The sequence below is a fragment of the Hippopotamus amphibius genome, chromosome 9 (genome assembly GCF_030028045.1).
Source record: "Hippopotamus amphibius kiboko isolate mHipAmp2 chromosome 9, mHipAmp2.hap2, whole genome shotgun sequence".
In the NCBI taxonomy this organism is placed as follows: domain Eukaryota; kingdom Metazoa; phylum Chordata; class Mammalia; order Artiodactyla; family Hippopotamidae; genus Hippopotamus; species Hippopotamus amphibius.
The window spans coordinates 52,931,858-52,952,532 of record NC_080194.1 but is presented as its reverse complement, the minus strand read 5'-3'; the positions used below and the strand labels follow the sequence as shown (position 1 = coordinate 52,952,532).

General features: G+C 36.7%; 1 protein-coding gene and 1 pseudogene across 1 annotated transcript in view; both read left to right on the top strand.

Annotated features, from left to right (window-relative positions):
* The window catches only part of CNTN5 (contactin 5), a 1,287,027-nt gene that overhangs the window by 34,239 nt on the left and 1,232,113 nt on the right, over positions 1-20,675 (top strand). The window lies entirely within an intron of this gene.
* On the top strand, positions 4,245-7,124 carry LOC130860883 (eukaryotic translation initiation factor 4B-like; annotated as a pseudogene).

Genomic DNA, 20,675 nt, shown 5'->3' with positions numbered 1-20,675 from the left:
ACACACACACACACACACACACACACACACACGCGTGCGTGCACTCATTTAGGAAAGCAGACAATTAATTTGTCTCTTCTTTTCCAACCGAGTTAAATTACTAAACTCACAGAAATTACAGAAAACTGCCCTTTAGGTTTCTGCAAGAAAGAGATATAATAAAATATGAATGTGTGCATTCAGCAGTATATGATTTTCAAAAGGCCTTTCCCCCATTGTCCATTTAGCCCCAAACTCTGGGAATTCCTTCTAAGATTTTCTCCATTCCATTAAATTATTTCCTCATGATCTGCAAGGATCACAAACTCAAATTTCTTTTAGGAATGAGAAGTTAAAAGAGATGTTAAAGCTCAGAATACTGGTATTACAATAGAGAGCCGTGGGGTCTGTGGTGAACTTGAGCAGGTTAGTCTTGCTAAAAAAGTCTCTCTCTGTCTTTGTCTCTCTGTCTCTGTCTCCATCTCTGTCTCTCTCCTTAACAGTATTTTATCCAAGATAAATACATCCTGGCCAGACATAGTCTACTGCAAACTTCTATTCAGTGACTTTTAAAAGATAGTTTCTCATGCCTTTTAATTTCTAGCTTAAATAAGCTTATCTGCCCACCACCCTACCACCCTGTAGCTGCCTCCTGTTTTTTAGGAACTAACTGAATCTTTTCACTTGTCATTATTGGTTTAGGTTTTCTCTGTAAGAGTGAACTGTACTAATGGATGAGGGCTGTGGAAAATTTCTTCCAAGTACTTTTCCTTCACAAGTACTTTAATAATGCAACATTTAATTAGAAAATAACTTAGACATATCAAATATGTTGGTCTATGTGCTGTTACCTACAGTTTGACAGACACACACACAGACACACTCGTACGCACAGACAAAATAAAAACATGGGAATAAGAGATGTTGCTAATTCAAGTCCATCAATCCTTAAAATGAAGGAATATGGAACTAGAATATTCATTTAAGGTAGTATTTTGGAGAAATGGCCACTCCATTTGTCTCCTCCCTCCCTCCCTTCCTTCCTTCCTTTCTTCCTTCCTCATTTCCTCCTTTTGTGTTTTATTTCTCTTTATTTTGGGGACTTGACACTTACAGTGGTCATTTTAATTATATAAGTAAGGCAGCCATTTAACAATTCAAATACATAATACTAGGAAAACTGGTAGGATTTTATTTATTAGGCTAATAGGTAGTCCCTATTAATAAATTATTCCTAGACTTTCTTGTCCTTCATTATCATAGAAACTAGTGTAGGTTATTATTTTACAAAAAGGCTGAACCATCGTTTAGTAGAGAAATTCATTTCACTGTTCCTCTGTTACGTTCCATGATGCTGCTGGTAGAGGTTGCTTCCTTAGTGTCCATTACCAGAATGAAAACAAATTTAAAATTAATACTGTGATTTATTTCAGGTTAGTTCCCAGAGCTAAATGTACACAGGATATGATAAATAATTTTGTTTAGTCATTTATGGTTCTGAATGAACAGTAAATTTCCTACTCTGAAAATTTCTGCAGCTCCTTTTCTGCCCATTCAGAATTATCATGTGGACTTCGCACACACTTTCCACATTCTCATTAAAAGCATCAGAAGCTTCTTACTGCCAAGTATTATTGACTTTCCTGTAACATCCTATTTACCATATGTATTCTGTTTCCAGTCTCTCTATTAATATTTCTGTTAACATCTCTATACTATTTTATCTCCTCTCGTTAATAATAATGTCATATGTAACAGTTCCAGAGTGCTTATTTTATTTTCTCATTAAGGGATTCTGTGTATCCCCCAGCTTGCTTTTGTACATATGTGATGGGTCAGGTTTGCATATAATTCCAGTAAGATCATTACCATTTATATGAATGCAACTTGTGATTATAGTAATTGCTCATAAATTAATCTAACTGTAGAAGTCAGTTTGTAAATTATGCACCTAAGCTCACATGAAACAGGAACAGTACTAGTTAAAGGTTTGATAGGGACTATGTTAGTTTGAGGTGTGCTTATCCTTAGACTATAACATCAGAAAAATCACAATAGCAGTTTTGAAGAAAAATAAAGTAAATGGAAATATTTTAGGTTAAGAAATGTGTCCAATCTCAGGAATTCCCTGCTGTTCCAGTGGTTAGGACTCCGTGCGTCCACTGCAGCGGGGATGGGTTCAATCCCTGGTTGGGGAACTCAGATCCAGCAAGTTGCATGACGTGGTCAAAAAACAAATGTGTCCAATCTTAAATATATGTATGTGAGTGCACATTGGTAAATTTCTGAGAAAGTTCTTTGTTTTAAAAATCTAGATTTACAAAGGAAATAGAAACTCTGCATAACATAGAACTGAAAACCAAATGATACTAAAGCTATCATAATTGGAAACATGGTCACGTTCTGATTAATAATTAACTGGCTTATAATCAGGTCGATCATTGGTATTAAGATGATGTTGTAATAGAGGATTCAATTAGTCACAGACAGGAAGGAAAAATATGAGCTTGATATAGGAAATGTTTTTTTTTTTTTTTCATTATAGAGAAGCAATGCAAGAAATTCATACGTGGATCTATAGGGGAGAGAAAAGGGCTCAGCAATACATCATTTTTCATTAAATGAGTTTTAGTATTTTGTTGTTGTTAAAAATATGTAAGCATAATAAAACTGGGCCTCTGTTTCCATATTAAGATCCATCCTCAAATAGCTGTATATACACTCCAAGGAAACAAAAACCTAATATAAAAAGCTCTTCAAAGTAGTATGTGTTCAGGGAGGGTTTTGAAGAGGTGGCAAAAGGGTGTAACTATCACAAGGTGCATGTTAAAATACCTCTACTCATCTCTTGCAATGCCTCACACAATATTGCCACTGCTTTAATCTCCGTTCCTGTCTTTCACTCCAAACTCCTGCCCCTTTACATTTTCCTTCTTCTCCATTGTCATAACCCCATCCCCAATTTTGAGATTTTTATCTTTTTATCTTTAAGTAGTTTTGTGTAAATTAAAATCAGTTTATATACCCTGAGAATAATCCAGTCCACCACTTATCCATTACCCTTTCCTGTACAGTTAAGGCCTGTAATATGAAATCTGACAACAAATAAATTCTCCTTTGGTGGCTGGGGGGAAGTGGAAAGACTGTATCTATACTTTTGTCCCTATCTGAATATCACTGCACTGAAAACTTGTTTTCATTCTTTTAAGAAGAGTATCCATGAAATATGAAATATGCCTCTTAGAGCAGAAAGTAACACAACATTGTAAATCAGCTATACCCCAATTAAAAACAAACAAACAAACAAAACCAGAAATATGCCTCTGGGGACTGGGAGTGTGTGTGTATATGTGGTGGGCAGTATTAGGGAACCCAAATTAGCAGCAAAGAAAGTGAAAATCTGATCCAGCCCAAATGAGTCTACAAAGACAGAGCAGCTTTGTGTAGTGTGGGCCCACAAAGGTGAGTGTGTTACATGGGTGGATCTTGGCTTCCTGCTGCTGTTGATAGTCTGATCTATTGCAGGCTTTTGGCCAAGATTAAAAAAAAAAAAAAAATAAGGCATGTTCCACATAGAAAAAAAAAGGGAAAGCACAATCTTCATAAATGGAAAGAAGAGGTTACAGCCTTGGATAATGAAGCAAACTTTCAGTTGAATTTAACCTTAAAAGGTGACATAATCTCTGTCATAAACTCATAAATTGCAGGCAGATTCAGTAATTAAAATCAGTGACTTCTGATTAAATTGGGCTCAGTTGGAGAATTTTGAAAACTTTATTGGAACTATTCAATAATAGGAAGAAACTTCATGACAACTTGAAGTAAACGATATTTCTGAAAATGAGAACATGACCCAGATTCAGACTATAATGATCGCTTCAGCGGATCTAATTAAATCTAAAGGGTTCTGTACAACAGTCAACATTACAGGAAAACAGACAAGATAATCTGATGGAGAAAACTCAAAAGGGAACAATTGTAATTGGTTAGCATATGAGAACCAACATTTGTATCACGCTTTTATGTATAGCAGTGTACCTGAGACTAGGGATTAGGAAGTATCTTTATGTCCCAACAAATATTTTGAGCATACAGTTATTAGCCTGCAGATATATTTGTTGTAAACCAACAGATATTTTGACCATTCAGTTAGTAGCCTGCAGATGAACTCTGGATAGAGGACTTAAATAAGCAGGGATGTTTAGCACAGGTATGATGGATGGAAAGAAACTAACATAACAGCCAGTGTACAATTCCCTATACAGATGGATCCCAAGAAATTATCTACCAGAAGGTATGGAGAGAAACATTATGTTGTAACTCTAATTACTGACTGGGAGATGTATTAAAATATGACTGGTAGTGTTAACAATGTCTAATTGATACAGCCACTATGGAAAACAGTATGTAGGTTGCTTGAAAAACTAAAAATAAAATTACCATATGACCAAGCAATTCCACTACTGGGCATATACCCAGAGAAAAACATAATTCAAAAAGACACATGTACCCCAATATTCATTGCAGCACTGTTTACAATAGCCAGGTCATGGAAGCAACCTAAATGTCCATCAACAGATGAATGGATAAAGAAGATGTGGTACACATATACAATGGAATATTACTCAGCCATAAAAAGGAACAAAATTGGCAGAGACATTTGTAGAGACATGGACGGACCTAGAGACTGTCATAGGGAGTGAAATAAGTCAGAAAGAGAAAAAATATCGTATAGTAACACATATATGTGGAATCTAGAAAAATGGTACAGATCAACTGTTTTGCAAGGCAGAAATAGAGACACAGATGTAGAGAACAAACATAAATGGACACCAAGGGGGGAAGGGGGGTTGGGGTGGGATGAATTGGGAGATTGGAATTGCCATATATACATTACTAGTAAGAAAAGATATCAAATTGTACACTTTAAATATATGCAGTTTATTGTATGTCAATTATATCCCAATAAAAATTCTTAAAAAACAGTCTAACATTTATTGAAATATAGTATATACAAAAATTTTGTCTAAGAATAAAACTCTATATTATATGCTATTTTTATCCATTTGCTCCCAGTGAGAAAAACAAAGCCCAGAAACACTGAGTAACTTGCTCAAGATTATACTATTTAAAAGCATTAGAGCCTTTGCGTTCTTTCTCCCTCTCCCAACATGGCGGCCTCAGCAAAAAAAAAAGAATAAGAAGGGGAAGACTATCTCCCTAACAGACTTTCTGGCTGAGGATGGAGGGACTGGTGGAGGAAGCACCTATGTCCCCAAACCAGTCAGCTGGGCTGATGAAACAGATGACCTAGAAGGCGATGTTTCAACCACTTGGCATAGTAATGATGATGACGTGTATAGGGCACCTCCAATTGACCATTCCATCCTTCCCACTGCTCCACGGGCTGCTCGGGAACCCAATATCGACCAGAGCCGTCTTCCCAAATCACCACCCTACACCGCTTTTCTAGGGAACCTGCCCTCTGATGTGACAGAAGACTCCATTAAGGAATTCTTTAGAGGATTAACTATCAGTGCAGTACGTTTACCGTGTGAACCCAGCAATCCTGAGAGGTTGAAAGGTTTTGGTTACGCTGAATTTGAGGACCTGGATTCCTTGCTCAGTGCCCTGAGCCTCAACGAAGAGTCTCTAGGTAACAGGAGAATTCGAGTGGATGTTGCTGATCAAGCACAGGATAAAGACAGGGATGATCGTTCTTTTGGCTGAGATAGAAATCGGTATTCTGACAAAACAGATACAGAGTGGAGGGCCCGTCCTGCTACAGACAGCTTTGATGACTACCCACCTAGAAGAGGTGACGATAGCTTTGGAGACAAGTATCGAGATCGTTATGATTCAGACCGATATCGTGATGGGTATCAGGACAGTTATCGTGATGGCCCACGCTGGGACATGGATCGATATGGGGGCCGAGATCGCTATGATGATCGAGGCAGCAGAAACTATGATAGAGGCTACGATTCCAGGCTAGGCAGTGGCAGAAGAGTGTTTGGTAGTGGATACCTTAGGGACTACGACTACCGAGGAGGCGGGGACTGCTACGAAGACAGACAGATATGACAGGCGAGATGACCGGCCGTGGAGCTCCAGAGATGATTACTCTAGGGATGATTATAGGCGTGATGACAGAGGTCCCCCCCAAAGACCCAAACTGAACCTGAAGCCTCGGAGTACTCCTAAGGAAGATGATTCCTCTGCTAGCACCTCCCAATCCAGTCGAGCAGCCTCTATCTTTGGAGGGGCAAAGCCTGTTGACACAGCTGCTAGAGAACGAGAAGTAGAAGAGCGACTACAGAAGGAACAGGAGAAACTGCAGTGTCAGCTGGATGAGCCAAAACTAGAACGCCGGCCTCGGGAGAGACATCCAAGCTGGCGAAGTGAAGAAACTCAGGAACGGGAACTGTCGAGGACAGGAGGTGAATCATCACAGACCGGGACCTCAGCCACATCTGGCAGAAATGCACGAAGGAGAGAGAGTGAGCAGTCTCTAGAAAATGAAACACCCAATAAAGAGGAAGACTGACAGTCTCCAACTTCTAAGCCTCCCAAACCTGAACAGCCTCTAAAGGTAATGCCAGCCCCTCCACCAATGGAGAATGCTTGGGTGAAGCGAAGTTCTAACCCTCCTGCTTGATCTTAGAGCTCAGACACAGAGCAGCAGTCCCCTACAAGTGGTGGAGGGAAAGTAATTCCAGCTCAACCATCTGAGGAAGGACCAGCAAGGAAAGATGAAAATAAAGTAGATGGGGTGAGTGCCCCAAAAGGCCAAAATGGAAACTCCAGCTGTGGTCCAGGAGTTGGAGGGAACAAAGACCACTGGAAGGAGTCAGATAGGAAAGATGGAAAAAAGGATCAAGACTCCAGATCTGCACCTGAGCCAAAGAAAGCTGAAGAAAATCCAGCCTCTGAGTTCAGTTCTGCGAGCAAGTACGTGGCACTCGCTGTTGATGGTGAAGAGGAAAATGAGGGCGATGACACCGAATAGACCTCTGCATTCTGTGCTTTTTCCTAATCTCTCTCCACCCCGGAACATTCAAGAGCAAATCAAACCTCTGTCCAGACAAGACAAAATAAAACTCACCATCTCCTGGAGACCTTTCTTAACTTTTTTTTTTAAAAAAAACAAAACACGAAACAAAATTCTTTTGCATGCTGCTGCAGCCTTTCAAGTATTAAACTAACTGGAGAATCGCCAGTGTAGCCAGAGAAAGAGACGTACAGCTTTTAATGGAAAAGTTGTGGTGTGTTTTTTTTTAGGACACATGCAGTTGCCTCTGTGATTGGTGCCTGGGGGCCTCTGTTGAGCAGAATGGCAGTGACCGTGCTGCAGTGTCTGGAGTCTGGTTGGGCAGTAGGCAGGTATAAAGAAGAGTGTGAGGTTTCTACCTTTAATTCTTACTATCCTCTATGGCATACATGAATTCTCAAACATTATCTGAATAAATTCTCCACCCTTAGCAAGGTGGGTTTAGTCTCTGATATTGTTTTAGTCTCCAGGAGGCTGCCAGCCCCTCCTCTTATTTAATTCTGAGTTAATGGGGCCAGCCTAGGGGGAGTTCCTTCATTTGTGCCCCCCAGGGGGGTAGGTGGGAGTGAGTCTACAGGCCACTGAAGGATAGGACTGTTTGGTGACCAAAATAAATGGGAAAATTGTGGTTTGAAAAGAAGCTTGGGGGGTGATGAATTATTTTGCACCAGTAACAGGGAAAATGGGATGATCTCCAATAAACACATAATGGTTTACTTCCTGGAGCAGGAACCGCTTAGGGGGTGTGGGAATTTCCAGGTCTTTTATGTGTCCTGGTTTCACCCTTTCTTAAACACTATCCCTTCTGAAAGTTCAAATATATCCACATTCTGTTGAAATCTTGAAGCTTTAAAAATTTAGACTCTTGTCATTGTCTTGTGTTCCTCATGCTACTCTTTCCTGTTACCTTCCCACAGGCAGCTTCCACTTAAGTCACATCCTGGAGGCATTCTCTAGAGCCCCTGGGAGTTGTCCAGTGAGGAATCGCTGCTTTTCTCAAGCAAATCTTGGCTCCTTCATGTCTTGAACTCGCTCCTTCCTTCCAGCCATTCCTACTCCACTACTTTGACCCCTTTTACACCTCAGAAAACTTGAGAATTACTGGTCTTAGGTGGTGAGTGAGGGTGGTTAAATTAGGAGCTTTTCTTATAACCTTGATTGGGGTTTGGGGGGCTTTTTTAAAAAAGAGTTTCCTTCTCTCCACTGAAATTCCCACACCAGTGTTTGGATTTATAATGTGGCCTAGACCAATGTGTGGGGTTTTGGTTCCTTTTTTTTTTAGCATCCCTTGAGAGAATAAATGATAATGGAGAAGAATTTATTTTATTTAAAAAGGTCCTGGCTTCTCTTGCAACACAATAGCTTTACTTGCCTGCTTTTATGTGCACCTTGGTACTGTCAGCTCAAAAGGTGGTGTCCTTATGGGCAGTATTGGTACCTGCAGAGAAAAGACAACTTGGTCTCTTATTTGCAAGCTCTTTTCCCATCAGTCCTAGGTTAGACCCTGTCCAGCGGTGCAGGGGTGTTGGTTTATGAGTGCCGCAGCAGTGAGTGTAATGAATCATCTACCCAGTGGATATAAAAGGCATATCAAGTGAGGTAACGTTAAATAATTGGCTTGGAGTGGCTAGTAGCTAGGAAGTGGCTTTTAGAGATACCCAAGGTTGAGAGGGTATTTTTTTTAAACCATTTGCTATAGATGATGAAAAGGTAGGGTTTGCCCTCCTCATGTCTACTTCCAAATAGATGTATCCAAAAAACCTGTTTTTCCCCCATGCCTCTACCCTGTCACCCTGTTAAAACGGAAAAGAATTTATGACCCGCTCCTCAATACATGTAAAATTTGTACAAAAATATCTTCTATGAAAATGATTTGTAATCTGTAGACTTAATACCTGGGAGATGTCTTGAGATATAAAATCCCATCCTTTTGGGTTGTGGGGTTTTTTTGTTTTCTCCAAGTAAATCTGATCTTTAAAGTTCAAAAAAAAAGCATTAGAGCCAAGGTTTGGATCAAGAGAGTTTGACTTTGGGACCCCTGTTGTTAGTAATTGTATAATATACCTCTTAGTTTGAGGATCCCTTCAACATCTCAAAAGATAAGTAATGAGGGCAGATTGGGTTCTCATTAATGAAAGCCATTAACTGAAATTAGATAAAATTAAAGAATATAATGGCCATAGCATCACACTTCTTGCTTTCAAAACTTATTAGCTTTGTGGTATCTACTAGTGATACAAGTCAGTTAACTCCTCTTTGAATGTATCTACATGTGTAAAATGGGGATAATATTTACATCATACAATTGCTATACAAATTAGATAAAATAATCCATATAAAGCATTAACCCTTTAGCATGATGACCCTTAATAATTATCAGCAGTTTTTCTTATTTTTCTTATTTGCAGACTGGACATACTTACATTGATGTCGGAAATCTAGATAGAGATTAAAATGATTAGGGTTTAGAACAGAGGTTGAGTCTGGACATATTTGTTAGCAAGTGAACAGCATAGCGATGATAGTAGAAGCACTGAGAATAGATGATACTGCTTAGAGAATAAGGGAAGATTGGAAGGAAGGGGTCAGTGACACCAAGAGGCAGGCCCAGGGCAGCAGTATCAGTTCACCCTGTAAGGGAGTGACTGAATTATCAATTAGGACTTCAGCAGGGCCTTTAGTAAGGACAGTGTCGGAAAGAAACAATGAAGCAAGACTGGCCTGGGATGAAAAGTAAAGAGTTGGCACAGCCAGTAAAGCAGCTTTCAGGAAATGTTTCTTAACAATGGAAGGAGAACAAAAAATACATGGGAATCATCTAATTGAGAAGGTGCTTTGTGTTTTAGGTGGCAGAGATTTAGGCACGTATGTAAAACTAGAAGAGTTCCAGAGGATTCCAGGGAAAAGAATGAGGAAGACCATCAAAGAGCCAGGATAAAATGAAAGCTACAGTTCATGGGGCAAAATTGTATAGTTTGCTATCTTTCTGAATAGTAGAAATTATACCAAACAAGAAAACAACCTTATTCAGAAATGCATCGGTACAAAGAATACAAACCTAAAGAGAGTATTTAACAAATACATCCTAAATAGAAAATTTTTAAAATGTGTACAAGCACACCCACATATGTTAGTGTGCAAACTTTGTGGAAACCATACACATTAAAGGAGTTATAATTTGATGAATGTTCAAATACAAAAGCAACATTTTTTTCCTACTCTTGCCTTTTTTAGCTTCTTAACCTAGAGCAAGCCTTCCTTATGTAAGGTTAAATTATTAGTCTTCCTTTTGGAATTATAAGAAACTACAAAGGGTTCCAATTATTAAAAACAAATATACTACTTAATTTCCCATCCCTAGAATTGTGCTTGTCCCATCTAAGACCAAAATTTCTTTTTCTAACATCATCAGACTTGTAAACAAGTTTTGAAAAACAAGTAGAGGCAGTTAGAGGAAACTGTGCCAGCAGGTTAATGCGTACTTTGTGTGGGGAAAACAATTTCTAGGAATCAGTTCTCTCTATATACCTATGCAGTCCAAAGCAGCAATTCAAATGTGGCTACTCAAAATTGAGATATGCTGAAAGGTAAAAATATAGCCAAGTATCAAAGACTTAGTATGAAAAAGAGGAAAAAAATCACATCAATATTTTTACATTATTATATATGGAAATAGTATTTTGGATATATTACTTTAAATGAAATATATTCTTAAACTTAACATTTCCCTTTTGTCTTTACTGCTATACTGTAGAGTGCTGCTTTAGGTCTAATCTAATAAAAGTAGAGTAAATTGAGTAAGTCTCCTATATTGGCAACACATTGTAGTTCATGTATAGTTTATGTGACTAAATAAGTGTGATCATCACACTGCTTAAATTGTGTGTGTCTGTGTGACTTACTACTGCCCTTCACTGGCTGATTAATTTATTCAGAATACATTGATTAAACAGTGCTACATGTTGCTCATGTCTTGAATCAGATTCACAGTGTCTCAGAGCATCATTTCCTCAAAGGCAAACTTCTTGTTTTAAAACGAATCACCTTATTTGTTCAGTCAGTCTGCCTAACCCTGTTGCTTTGCAGTTCTTCACAGCCAGGTTACACTATGTGAACTCTTCTTGCTAATATGTCTTATGGTTTCTCCTCTGCTTGTCTCTTCAGGAGCACTTGGATTCACTTGTCAGCGTAACAGCTGCTTGAGTATCATTTGCCAGTTCTTTCTGTGCACACACCTAGGACTCTCTTGGGATCACATCCTGATATGATAGATTCCTTTATGTGCAACATCTCAAGAAAGAACAATCTAAACCAGAAAATGTGTAGATCACTAGAAAAATTTTTTATGGAAATAATAGATTTTGTCAGAGAATATAGTAAAAAAGAAGCCATTAGTGTAAAATAATGAAATACTAGCAAAATGAGACTTTTTTATATTAAAAACTTTTGATAAGTGACTAAGATCATGAATGTATCCATCTCTTCATTCACTATCTAAGTTGTGAGTTCAGGGTCTGATGGTCTTTCTAGTACTGAGCAAATCCTCAACCCAAATGTTTTAAATAAAATTTGTATTAAAATATCGTAACCTTTGATAATAAATTTTATTTTGAGTATATCAAAATAGTTTCATGTTCTCCACAAAGTATGTGGTATCAAAAAGAGAAAAGCAAATTTGCACTTTAAAAAATTCATGTAAGAAGCCAATACTTTAAAGAAGACAGTGTTATTTTCATTAAAAAATTACCTTACAACTTTTTAGAAGTGTTTGTAGGGGACAAAAAAGTTTTCCTCGACCTTCTAGGGTCCTTGACTGGATCTGAGTATTAATCTGACAAAGCTATATTAACAGGAGAAAAATTTACAAATGTATTTAATAGAAGTTTTACATCACATAGGAGCTTTTAAGAGGGAAATGAAGATGCAAAGAAACAGTCCTATGTATTTCTATGCTAGGTCTGATGAAGTGTGCACAGTGTGGACAAATAGTTTACAGGCAGAAAAATTTTCCCTTCTTCTAAGTTCTCTGGCTGGTCTAATAATTAAATTCATATAAGACATTAACAGGAGAAAAACAAATTTTGTATGTATGGGAACCTCATAAAAATGTGAGATTCCAGGTCAGCCAGGTAATGGAGGCTTATATAAGATCCTGAGCTAAGGATAAAGGGAAGGAAGGCCATTCACAGGATGCTGTGTGAGAATGTTGGGAAAACAAAGGTTGCCCTGTTACACAGATGAGTTTCTTAGGAGGTAAAAAGATATCTCTCCAATAGCTCATTTTCTTGTACAGGACCCTTTCCAGTGTAAATCTAGGCAGTTGAGGGGGAGGTAAACAGCTTTCCTGAATCAGCTGGGGTTTGATTGCTTTTAGCTCAAAATACTCCTCATGCCAAAGTGGCACATCTTGAGGTGACAAATTCTATTCCCCATCAATAGGTTAAGGAGTATGAAGTAATTATAGTAAACTGGAGGAAACTTAGCAATGCCTGTTTCTTAGCGTTCTTTTTGCCATCCCTTTGTCTTTGAAGATAAGGATGCTCCTTTCCTCTAGGGTAGCAGGAGGACAGGGTATATGGAGAGCACCTTTCACATGAGGGTTCTATGACCTGTTTCAGGGAAGAAAGGTGAGGTGAAGGAGGAGGTCAGAGTGACCTTCTTGCTTCTGCCATTTTCTCAAACTCCTTCAACTTAAAATATTCAGTATGCCAAGGTGCGATATTTTGGGGTAGTGTGTCCTCAAACCACATCATATTTTTTATTTCTAAAGTTATATTAAAATTAAATATAAATGTTAATTTGATATTAAAATGTATTTTATGGAATAAAATATTATTCCTATCATCTAACTTTTAATAATATTATTTCACCTAATATTTAGAAATTGAGGGTAATTTCCTAGTAAAGAAAATGTTTGCTTTATAATTTGCTTTCTATAATGAAAACATTAGCACTACAAATTTGTCTAATAAAATAAAAAAACAGAATGATACCAGTGTAAAAGCATTTCAGTTTTTCAATTAAATGCCTGTTAGAGCCTGTGTTTCCCATTATAGATGAAAATAGAATTGCAAAGTAAAGGTACACATAAAAGGGTAGGAGACATAGGAGTTAATGGGAAATCTTGCAATTCACAATGATCATGTGCAAATCTGCCCATATTAAAGTATGCAGTTATCTTAAGGATGTGTGAGGCGAAAAGGCAGTAAGTCAAGTTCTCAGTGGTAGATCACATTGACAGTTATCCTTAAAAGGGTAGAGGAGACAGAATTACCAAATTAAACAAGGACCATATAAGTACAGAAATCTTAACACTAGGGATAAATAATTTGCAAAAACTGATGAATCTTAAAAACATAGATCAATTGCAGAACACAAACATATCTCTTCTTCTACCATTTATCTTCGATCAAAGGAAATGAGTGATTTCACTAGTTTTGCCATCTCTTTATGTTGTGTTGAGTTAATAACAGCAGTATTTATATACAGATAACTTTTAAAACTCAGTTCATTATAAAGTCGCAAGTAGTTTTATCATAAAATGTTAAAGGTTACATATAGTTTTGGAAGGATACAATCAACACATATGGACCCATATATTGGATTGGCCAAACAGTTTATTTTAGTTTTTTCTGTAACATACTGGCCTTATTAGGGCTGATTCATACTCTTATTTGACAAAAAGGATGAGTAGAGTGAAAAGTTTGATTTTTTTTAACGTTGAAATATAAACAGTTAATATGAGCCACGTTTTAAAATATATATGTTTGGTATATAATTTTAAACTCACAGTTTTGAACTCAATAAAAGTATAACCAAGCAAAAAGTTGCCTGCAGTGCAGAAATTCAAACTCTGACAGTGGAAGTTTCCATCAAAGGAAGGGCTTATTGCAGGGCACCCAGCAAGGAGGAGTGGGAAGGAGAAGAGCCTCAGATCCACTCCAACTTGGCTTTACTGCACGTGAGTGAGTGGATCCAAGTTTGGTTCGGTAATAAATAGATACAATAACTACCAAATATAGATGATATGTTAATTAGTGTCACATCAAGAAAATTTCCCAGTGATGTAAGACATGCCATGTAAAACATATGTGGTAGCCATGAACACGTGCTTCTCAGATCTTACTGTGGGAGCCTAATTGACCAATGACCCAGCTCTCACACTCTAATATATCATTGGATTTAAGCTATGTTTCACTTCCTACCAGCTGCTCCTGACCAGTCACTGAGCACAGCAGGAATACTAAGGCAGGTTTGTTCCTGGGAGACATGCGGCTTTTCTGATGGTGACTGTGACTCAAAGACTTACCATTGGCCTTACCACAGTTTCTTCCAACTGCACTGCAATTTAAGATTTTCTGTCCAAACTCACTTATTTCTCTCTTTTCTTCACATAAATCAGACCCTTATTGTACTCTGTGAGCTGTCTTGGCCTTCGCACCTACTTTCCATTTTCCATCATAGGCATTTTCCCCAATAAATCACTTGCATATCTAATTCCATTTTGGGATTTGCTTCACTAAAGACCTTGAGTAACACCCAAGTATTTTGGTATTTTTGAAATTTCACAGGAGTAAAACTGCTTAGAATTTTCTTTATAGATTTTTAATTTAGTTCTAAAAAGCCTCATTTTGGTCTTTGAAATACTAATGACATGCATAGTCAGAAAATTTGTAAGCGTTATCCTGGTGACCAGATGCTGATGCAGCTCTAAGCCGCCCCTTATTTTTATTTTCCTTCTCTTTAAATAGCTATTGTTCTCCTAAAATAAATATCGGCAGTTCTGCCAGTGGAGAGATGTGCAAGGGAAGCTGGCAATCAGTTTGGACTGAACGTAAACTGAAATCTTCCTTAGAAGACAGACTAGGACGATTGGCTTGTGTCATCTTTGTCACTGAAATATAAGAATATATATATAACATATGAAGAGGAATGTAGGGATGGAGAGAAAATATTTTAGAGTATTCAGAAGAGGAAAAGTAAAATGAAAATTACAAAGCTTTGGAATTCAAGGAAAACATAGTCTAGCTCTAATATTCTATGACTTTCATTAATTTATTAAATATTTACACAATGCCTGTTATATGCCTATTTTGTGCTAGGTGCCAAGCTACAGATCTCCTACAAGGAAAAAAAACAAGTAATATAGGATAGGGGCATTTAATTCATTCATGTGAGAAGAAGCAAAAAAGAAATTCTAGATGAAAGAATGTGTGGGTAGAGCTAAGACACGAGTTCAATTCCTAAATGGTTTGGAGCAGGGGAATATGTATCTAGACAACAGCTTGTTTAAAGATATTAGACCATCAGGTGACACAATCTATTTGGAGACATTAGAGAAAAGTATGTCTTGAGCAATTGATGCAGATGAGGGGGCAAAATGGGTGAGACAGGAGAATTAGACAGGCCAGTTCTCAAGCTCTCGGGAAGCCAGGGTTTTCATCCTGAAAACCATGAAGAGCGTTGGAAGAATTTTACTAAAAGAAGTTCCATAGTCAATTTTGGCTTTTAGAAGGATTGCTTTGAGTGGTAGTATCAGAAGTCTGTGAAGACAAGGCAGGGAAATCTGTTAGAAGTTTACAAAAGATGAAGTAGTACATAATATGATTGAGTATATTTTGGTTGGGCAAATAGAAAATTAATTGCAAAAAGGAATAGGGCTTTAGAGTTGTAAAAATTGAATGTGATTTTTTTTTTTTTTTTAAATTAGGTCTCACTAAGAAAGAGTGACCTTTAGTGAATGAAATAGGAAATCTCCCTTAACTCTTTTCCTGGACTTGCTAGCTTGTGTTAGCCAGAGTTCCAGCAGAGTTCCTCTCCTTAGCTGGCATCATTCACTGCAGTTGGCAATGATTTGTTCTTACCCTTATTTGAAAGCAGTAAGGGGAAGCTGGCATGGTTGAGGATTACTGCCAGACTCAATAGAAAATCATTCATGAGGAATCATTTGATAGAAATTTGAGCTTTTCAGAGTTGATCCTCTAGAAAATGAGGGTTTTTCCCCCAGATTGACTCTTGGATAATAAATATTCCTGTCCTAATGGGTAGTTTCTTAGTGTATAATCATCTGAAATTTCACTGAAATTTTTAATCACTTAGGTATAAACCAAGCTTAGGGCAATGGGGCAGATAAGGGTCAGGAGACCCTTAGGTGGGGAGTCAGTAAAAAACAGTACTTGAAGGATGCTTTCTAAAGAAAGCCTAAATCAGAGTCAAATATACCCTCCTTTGTTTTGTCCTCAAAATGTGTCATTGGGTGGTTAGATTGCTAGATGCCTTGACATCACTTTGTGCTTATGTCCCGCCATGATGTTACTGTAAATATCTCTGTGATTATTTACAGTGATAATAATGTCTGTCTCTCCTGCTGTACCATAAGCTACTAGAAAAGGTACTGTTTTTAATGTATTTATTCTCAGCACCTCCCATCAGTACCTGACATGTATCAGATACTTAGTATTTGTTCGAAGAATACCTAACTTGATTGGTTATTATTTTAAAAAAAGAATTTAGATACGTTGAAAATGGCCTGTTTTATAAATACCAGTTTCTTGTCCTTTAGCTTTTCTTGTCTTCTAGGAATTACTCTGCTAAACATGTAAACCTCAACAGCTTTCTTTGCTTTAGGCAGCGATTTCTAGATCCTTGCTCATGCCCATGTTACTGCTTACAGAAGTGCAATGGGGTTAAAGCTGAGCCCTCAGGCTTGCTTCCTGGCATCAGAGGGGAAGGATTTAATTAGCCACTTAACTTCTTCAGGTGTGGGGGACAGCTCTCCCTCTTCTGCTAATGAGGTCTGAGCTGCCAGCCAGTCACACTGGTTTCCCTCTTCAGGTGGAATCTCTCCCACACAGCTGGTGAGCTGGCTTCCTGGGGACCACTTAGTCCCTGCTAGTATGAAAATGGCTCTGTCAAGAGCTGTCCTGGCTGTGCTCTGGGCAGTATCTTCCCCCTGATAACTTCGGAAGAGTTGTAACTCCAAAATATATCTCCTGTCATTGACTATTCTACTTTACTGAGTGATGAATCTTCTCATCTTCCTCTTTTACACTCAGGTCTTCCCCTTTCTTCCCTCAAAGGAATTTGCGTGCAGAGAGAGTTTTGGTTTAGATTTTAGGTGTGTTTTTTAAAACTTTTATTTGTGTTCGAGAATAATGACTTTTCCTGAAAATAATTTTAGATGTTTGGTTTTTATTAATGAAAATGCAAGCAATACAGAAAAGTAAAGAGAAGAAAGCGAAGAAAAACATACCGGGCCCTCTGTCCAGATGAAACTATTTTCAGCATTTGACATAACTATCTCCAAATATTTCCATATGTGTGCAGATAGAAAATTAGATTAACCAAGAGCTAAACAAATATACTTTTACAATGAATGAGATCTTTATATGTATGCTTCTAAGTAAAAACAAGTATTATATTTATGTTCTCTTATAGATGAGACACCTTTTAAGACAAGGTGGACAGTTTTTGAACTTTAAATGTATTTTGAATATACAAATCAAATTATACCAATGGTTTTAAAATAATACTTTTTTCAAACTCACCCTAGTGGCCTCACTCAGATATCATGCACAGTTCTGTCAGACTTCAGTATTAATTTAGTCAACGTAGAGATCATGTCAAAAAGGATCTGCTCAAATGGCCAGAGCAATGTGAGTACAAACTAAGAGTACTAATAATATTAAAAATAGCACTAATAGTAATTTAGAAACTGATTCTGAAACTGGGATGAGCATACCAATCATCTGGAAACTCATTAAAATGCAGATGATGACTCATTAGGGCCTCACATCCTGCAAGCTCACAGGCAATGTTGATTGTTGCTGGCCTTGGACTATCCTTTAAGTAACAAGGCTTAGAAAGCACAAAAAGTGTCAGGTACAGTGCCAGGCTATTCATCAGGGTTATATTGATGGTCTCATTGAATCATCACAAAAATTTATAACTATGAAATATATAAGTATGAAACCGAGGCTCAGAAGGCATAAAATATGTACCTTGGGTCACACTACGAGTTGGCTGCAAATAGGTGTTTGAATCTAAGCCTATCTGTTTCCAGATGGACATGTTTAACCTTTATAAGGTCCTCTGCTGTTTCATTTTGGAAGGCTGATTCCTGAAAGTGGTTATGATTAAAATCTATAACATCACTAAATTATGCAGAAACAGAAAATATCACAAACACTCCATTAAACTAGGAAAAGGTTTACTTAAAAAAAAACCCCAAAACGTAAGTTCAGTAAAAAGAGCATGTCAATGAAATTATGGATATGGTATATAAATTAAAGAAGATTTTAAAGGATTTTTTTTTATATTTATAAGTTACTGTGGTAAAAATTGCCGTTAGAAAAAGCTGGACTATACTTGGCCTTAAGTTTAATATCAGAGAACTTGCATAGCTAATATGTAAATCACAAGCATCAAGTATTTGCCCTACAAATTATTATCATTTATATTATTTTTACTTTATGAAGTCTAAAATAACTGTTACTTACCCCCCAAATTGGCCTTATTTATATACCCATATTTCACACTGAAGAACTTTCCAGTATTTCTGAAAGAAGCCACCTCTGCAGATTAAATTTGCAATGTTTGTCTGCAACTTAGATAAAATGAACATATTCCTTGAAATATAAAATTACCAATATTGGCACAAGAAGAAATAGGATACCTGAATAACCTGAATAGTTCTATATCTGTTAAATAAATTAATTTTTTTTCAAAACTTTTCCATAAAAAAACTTTTTACTAGGATGGTTTCACTGATGAATTCTATAAAAAATTTAATGAAATAATATTACAATCACACAAATTCTGTCAAAGCACATTTAATAAATGAGCAAAAGAAGCCAGATATAAAAGTACATGTTGTATAATTCCACTTATGTAAGTTGAAAAACTGGCTAAACTAGTCATTGGTGATAGAAATCAGAGCAACTGTATAGCCCATAAGCATCCTGGAATGAATGTGAAAGAAACATGAAGGAACTTTCTTTAGTGAAGGAAATGTTTGGGGTGATTGTTAAAAGGGTATACAAATTTTCCAGAACTCAAGAAATTGTACAGTTCCCAAACCTAATTTATTTAAGGTGAAAAGGAAAAAAATGTGTTAAAAATGTCCCTGGTTCTCAAATCGGTCCATATACACAGTAAATTAATAAACTGGTATCATGTTTGGGGAAAATACGCTGTCATTGAGGATAACTGAATAATATGGAAATAGGGAGTAAAAATGTTTTGAATGATGAGATTGTTACTGGAATTAAGTAGCTGGTTATCTGAAATGATTACTTCAAAAGAGATAGTGCATATTGGGATTAAAAGTCCCATTATATTTAGTCACTGATTATGTTATTTCATAATTGCAACTCATGTTGCACTTTTCATTGTTCTCTAGTTTTTCCATGTTTAGAAATTTGTCTTCTTCCTGATCTGTGTCTTCCTGACATTCCTGAAGAAGTGTTACTTCTTCCAGAGAGGAAATACATTTCTCATATTGCTGATTGTTACATGCTTATTGGGTCTTTTAAAATTAAAACTAGATGTCACTGAAGTTAAATGTCTGCTTTCTATAATGTAATTTTTATAAAGAACCTAATCAAATCTTTAGAGGCTAGTTTATTTTTTATAGCAATTTTTCAAATGTGTTTACTAGTGCAGTTCACTCCAACAAGCACTTGTTGGGTATCTATTATGTTCTAGGAAAAGCTCAGTGAATTGAAAGCTAAAAAAACAAGGCACATGCCTCAAGGCACAATGTTCTTAAGTTAGAATGTATACCAGCCATTAGACAGTGTGCTTCTGTGGACTGAAATAACTGGGATGATATAAAACCTACTTGGCACTGAAAAAAACACAGTAAAGATAATGTAATATTTTTTCTCTGTAATGTGATGTATACATAAAAATGAAGAACCAAACCCTCTCCCTACATGCTCAGGACAGACACCCATGTGAAAACCAGAACAAAGTTTAGAACTGGTTATAGATTCTGCACTTTCATGAATTATTAATTTTTAACATCTCTGGTAATACATCAACAAACTGCAAAGATTTGTTTTAAGCTTCTCCAATAACATCCTCCAAAATCACATTTTGTTTCTGCAATCAAATAAATCATAAAATAATTTAAAATTAGTATATTAAATGTTCATATGTAAATAAGGTTTGCATACTTTTCTGATGTGTAATCCTAAATTAAAAAGTACTATTTTTAATATCAATGAACAAGTATTTTGCAAGTAAAGATGCAAATACCAGGAAGAGTGATTGGCTCAAAACGCATACTCAACAATTAAGATACAAATTGTGCAAACATTATTCTTTTTATTTTAGATCTATTTTAAGCAAGAGTAGATTTATGTTTGGTTGGTCATCATCTAGACTTTGAAATAAATTTTGATAAAACAAATCAAAATAAAGTTGGAAGCAATATTTCAATTTGAAGCTAGCTCAAATCTTTGAAAATATAAAAAAATGCAGTAATATCCTTTATTCCATTATCAAAGGAACCTTTGTTTTATCTCTCCTATAAATAGTATTTATTTAATAACATTATTACATTCTTTCCATTTAATGCATACTGACAGCTGTTAGGGGAATTATCATAAAATACTAAATGATAAAAAAGTAAAACTCTGGT